At 44.2% G+C, this 5753-nt stretch overlaps 1 non-coding gene across 1 annotated transcript; it reads right to left on the bottom strand.

Annotated features, from left to right (window-relative positions):
- Positions 1–3979: 3979 nt before the first annotated feature.
- Positions 3980–4110, bottom strand: LOC115032229 (small nucleolar RNA SNORA17). Its single transcript, XR_003837884.1, has one exon. It is a non-coding gene; the product is annotated as a small nucleolar RNA SNORA17 (small nucleolar RNA).
- Between the last annotated feature and the right edge of the window lie 1643 nt (positions 4111–5753).

The following is a 5753-nucleotide window of genomic DNA, read 5'->3' as shown; positions in this document are numbered from 1 at the left end:
GGAAACTGAGTCAAGGTGAGGTCAACTGCCCGTTGATGGATCCACAGGTAATTCGTGGAGTCTGGTTCTTTTATGTGATCACTTCTAACTTTTACAATAACCCTCAAGATAGGTATGACATAGATGACTTAACAAGGGAAGACACATAGCAATTAATAGTTAAGTAAGTAATATCAAATGCCGGAAAGACATCTATGGTCAAGTCAAAGTAATGTTTATTTATCACACAGAGAAGAATATCTTCCCCCATCTCCTATGAGCTCTTCAAGCATCACACTCAAACAGAATTCTCCCTGAAAAACCAAAACCAAAACCAAAACCAAAAAAGGAAAGCCATCTAGGAGACACTGTTGTGAGTTTAAATGATTATGTGTATCAAAGTAATGGAGAAGCCTGGATGTGGGTTTGGGTATCACAGAAAAGGATGCGGTGGGTATCCGTTCATATATCTTCTGTTTTAACGTTTGCATCTAGCTTCATTTTAAATGTATATGCATGTTAAGCCATATAATTCCCTGGATTATTTACATTCCAGTCAGAGTGAATGCTGAAGGATAGTGTAATTACAAAGTACAATTTCCCAGCCATGTGTAATTGCTTGTTGTGTAATAGGTCTGCTGGGGACTGATTTCTGCAAACACCAAAACTCAAATACTTGTAAGTCATAGTTAGTGGCAAATGACATACAACCCCTTGAGGACACATATGAAATGAGAGACAGGCTTTGATTCAGATGGACCATTTTCTTCTGCTATTTCTCAAATTCTTTTATAGTATTGGTATTAAAGTTTTTTTTTTCCAACTCTACTATTTTCCCAGTGCAGTGCTAGAAACTGTCTATTTTTCCATCATCTTTGTGAGCTACTCCATTAACAATCCTTTGCAGGACAGAATAGGACATGGCTGACGGCGAGACTGGAGAAATGCTTTGGCTGCCTGAGTGGACAGACAACAGTATCTTCCCTGTGTTGTTGTTGTTGTTGTTGTTGTTCGTCTTGTTGTCAACAATATCCAACTTACATTTCTTAACTTGGCTTCCTATGATTCAGTGAACAGCAAGCATGTAAGATGGTGTCAGGTACCACAGGCAAAATAGCCCAGAGCAAGGAATTATAGGAACAAGATATTCGGGGCTGGGGAGAGGGTTCAGCTGGTCAAAATGCTTGCTCCTAAGTCTGACAACCTGAGTTCGATTCCCCGAACCCTCAAGTTCCATTCCTTGAACCCTCATGGAGGAGGGAGAAAGTGAATGCCCACAGATTGTGCCTCTGACTTCGACTTGTGAACTGTATAACATACCTCAAGCCCACTAGATGGATGAATTAATGTTGGGAAAGAAAATGTTAGTACTAGTGAACTCTTCTTCATATACTCACCAATATTTCCTCTCTACTATGAAATGGATCATTGGAAGCAGCCAGTGCTTGCCTGGTCCTTTCTCACAGGATTATCACTTTGTAGACCAAATGGTCCACTTTGGGCTAAAATGATGAAAGCTTAACTTCCCTAAGTTAATTTTGATACAGATGGCTTTCTGTAATTATATTTCCTTTTTGTTCTTTACTGTTCCATTGCAATCATATTTACGGAAAGGGAAGTGGAAGGTCTGAAGATTCCCAAACACAATTCCTAGCTCATTTGTTGGATGCCTACTAGTTCATAACAAGTTACGTTCCATCTCCAGTCTTTATATCTTGTGATTCTGTAAATCAGCAATTTCAGTAGGTCTCAGTGGGATTATTTTGTTTGCTCTGCATACATCAAATGAAGTGAAAGGTTTGACAAGATAGTCTGGATGTCTTTGCCAACAGGCTTGATAATGTGGTGGGATGGCTCCTCTGCGCCCCTCTCCCCTCCCCTCTCTTCCCCTCCCCTCCCCTCTTCTTTCTCCTCCCTTCTGTCAGGAACCATTTAGGATAGGGTAACGGGTAGCAGATGACTTTCATAGAGATGGTCCACCATTTTGCTTGGTCTGTGATAGATAATTCTGAAATGCAAGGCTTTCAGAAATCTCATCTCAGCATTCATTCTTGAAGCTGATATGCCTTTCCTGTCCTTATAAAATTAATCTGACAATCCTTGGGCATTAGCCCACCCTATCGGGCAGATTTTCTGCAGATCAATGAAGATGTACTCTTTTGAAGCAATGCTATATAGACAAATAAAATCAAATTAATCACAAAAAACAAAACAAAAATTCAACTTTCTCCCTCCCTCCCTCCTCCCCCTCCTCTTCCTCTGCCTCCCCCTCTGTCTTCTTTCCTATCTCTCTGTTGTTTTATTATTTTTTTGTGAATTTCACATCATGTATTCCAATCAAACCAATCTTCCCTCTCCTCTACCTGCCTTCTACCATTGCAACTTCCCCTCCAACAGAGATAAAAAAAATCTTGTTGTAGATGCTTTAGTGTGTCACAGTCTCATGATATACCCTTTTGTCTATACTTCTTTGCTTGCAGTATTTATTTATTGCAACATATTTATTGCAATGGCTCAGTCTGGTATAAGGCTTCTGTTACTCTGTCAATACCCGAAACTCCTACTTTTGTCCTGTTCCTTAGAGATCTGTAGGACCAGATCTTCGTGCACTCTACCAGTTCATTGATGGGGTAGATGTTGGGGTGGGGTCGACTTGAGTCTGAGAGGTATCTGAGCTGGGCGGCCCACCAGCTCTCCCACTCTCTCACTCTCGGCGTCAGCTCACCACCAACCCTGCTGCCTGGTGAGATGAAGGGTCTACTCTCCCAAGTTTTGTAGCCAGTGAGGGACATGGCCAATTCTCCCATTCTCATGACCCTGGGGCTGACACTTCTGCTTGCCATAGCTGGCAAGAGATGAGGGAAGGGAGGAGGGTCTCACACTTATCCATGCCACTGTCTAGCAGACAAGAGATAGGGCCAGCTCTTCTACACTCATGCCCCTGGGGCTGGCTCTCCTGTAACCTCCACATCCAGGGCCAGCTCTACTGTGCTGCCTAAGTGAGGTGCAGGGCCTGCAAACCCCCATCCCCCGAGAGTGCTGCAGCTGGTAAGGGGCAGTGATAGCTCTTTTGTTCTCATGATCCCAGGGCCAGCTCTCCTGCCTGCCACAGGTGGTGAAGGGTGAGGGATGGGGTAGCAGGTTATTCCTTATCCATGCCACCACACAGGAGATGAGTAGGCAGGGTCAGCACTCACATATTCCTTAGGGCTAGCTCACCAGCATTGCTCAAAATGTGTGTGGGGTGTGCTGTCCCAAGTACAGGTATCCCAAATTTGGTGTAGGGTCACCTCTCGTGCTCTCATGACCCCAGGGATAACTCCTTCAGAATGCCCAGGTGAGGGATGGGGCCAGTTCTCATCCATCAACATGTCTCCTGTGGTAGCCCAGACCAGGGACATCTGTCTGGCCTTTGGTAGTAACAGACCCCTGCTGCCACTGGGCCATAGACCCAGCTGTGGGCCCTGGTAGCAGCACAGGCCAGAACCCCACTATGCTGGCATTACCAGCTACTCACATCAGGCTGTTCCTCACCACCCTAGAGCCTCCAGTTCTGCTTCTCTTCATTGTGCCCACATCCTTCTGTTTCTCTTTCTCTTTCATTTCTCCACCACTTACTTGCTCCTCTTAATGGCATCTGGGGTCTCTGAGTATCTGAGTCATCTCAGGAGTGGTCTAAGAAGTGCTATGCCCTGATCCTGCATTATGGTGCTAGGCAGAGGTCATCTCTGGCATGGTGTGCCCCCTTCCCCAACCCCTTCATAGAGCAGAATGCTGGTCATCAGGCTAGCTCCCTGACCAGGCTCCATAGCTCTTGTTCCTCACCTGGCTGCTCAAGTGGCCCATTGCAAGAGTCTTTGTCTCGGGCTCACTTTCCCAACAAGGTTCTTGTAGTCTCCTCGAAGACTAGAAGTCCTAGAAATCCATCTGGAACTGCCTGGTGCTGGACTGGTGGTTGTCTCAGACTAGCTTTTTTTTTTTTTGTTTTGTTTTTGTGGAGAATGTTAGGCTAGCAATCATCAGATGTTTCTAGGTCAGAACACTGATCAGAGACATAGCCGCCCTCCTCTCTGCCACCGGTTGATGTAGCTGTGGCACAACAGCAAAACCTACAACACTTGTAGGGGCAGGGGAAATTCAACTTCTTAAAGATTGGCTATTTACAAGAAAGTTTTTTACAAACTGAATTTTTGCTCGAAGTATATTTCTCCTTGAATTTTTGTACCATGCCATATAATTTGAAAAGATTTTTTTAAATTTTATGCATATGGATGTGATATCTGTATGTATGTCTGTGAACCACATGTATGCAGTACCCAAAGATGGTGTTGGTTCCCCTGGAACTGGAGTTACAAGTAATTGTTTGTTGCCATGTGAGTGCTGGGAATCGAACCCTGGTCCTCTGGAACAGCAGACAGTGCTCCCAAGTACTGAGCCACTGGCTCAGTTCCAATTGTAGACTTAAAAATCCTCTGTAAAAGAGCAACTTTCCCCCTTTTCCTATCCAAAGTTGATATAGCAAAATGACCCTATAGATATTTTTAGGATGAAGGTATGTTAATGGTTTCAACAGGTAATAATAGTAATACTTAGAAGATCAACATACATGACACCAGGGAAATGTCATTCTGAGGCCCATTGCCCTCAGGTTATCAATGACAGGTCCTCACTTTTCAGAGTACTCAGTTAGAACAAGACATAAGTGTGGCAATTCCCCAAACCATGCTACAATATGATCAGAGTTTTGCATATACACAGAAAGGGATGGCAATGAGGTAGAGACTTCACACAGTCTTAGGCAGGGCTTCTATTGCTTCAGCAAATCGCCATGACCCAAAAGCAAATTGGGGACGAAAGGGTTTATGTAGCTTGCACTTCCACATTGTAGTCCATTATTGAAGGAAGTCAGGGCAGGAAATCAAACTGTGCAGGAATCTGATGCAGGAGCAGATGTAGAAGTCACAGAGGGGTGCTGCTTACTGGCTTGCCCTCATGCTCATCCTGCTTCCTTATAGAACCCAGGACCACCATCCCACAGATAGCATCACCCACAATGGGCTGGGCCCTCCCCCATCAATCACTTATTAAGAAAATGCTTACAGCTAGATCTTAGGGAGGCATTTTCTCAACTGAAGTTCCCTCCTTTCAGATGAATCTAGCTTGTGTCAAGCTGACATAAAACTACCCAGGACACACACTGAGAAAATGAAGTCCTTTCCTTTTCACTTTTATCCAGAGGATGCCCGGCACAACTATAGAATGTGGAGTTCCACCGATTTCTCTAATTAGTTCAGCTTCACGCTGGGATCCTTCATATATCTAAGGGATGGCAGGAGTTAGAATTTGATACCCTTTTGTAAGCAATTAAGGGGAGGAATATGGGTTGAGGAGGAGATATGGGAAGAATGCAGAAGGAGCCAGTAAATCAAGGGCAGGGTACCGGGAGGTGCAGGACCCAAGAGCAGAGGCAGGATGCTGCTCAAGCATAATGACAGCCAGGAACACTGCAGGCCCTCTCTTTAGTTCCCATAATTTGTGGTATTCATGTTGACTTGTCACACCCCATCAGAGAGCACAGAAAATAAACCAATTTCATGATAGTACTAAGAAGCAAATTCATCTAGTCTGACTGGCGTGATGATGAATCTGAATTCAGAAGTGATTCTGAGTTAATGAAAGTATCTCTTGGGAAAATAGATGCTTAATAATGCCACCCAGGCCTATCTGCATTTACAAACACACTCAGGGTGAAGCACACAGAATGGATATTTTAC

Source organism: Mus caroli, unplaced genomic scaffold, assembly GCF_978045245.1.
Source record: "Mus caroli unplaced genomic scaffold, Mus_caroli_1 scaffold_9, whole genome shotgun sequence".
Lineage (NCBI taxonomy): Eukaryota > Metazoa > Chordata > Mammalia > Rodentia > Muridae > Mus > Mus caroli.
The sequence above is the reverse complement of the archived record's forward strand: the minus strand, read 5'-3'. Positions and strand labels throughout refer to the sequence as shown.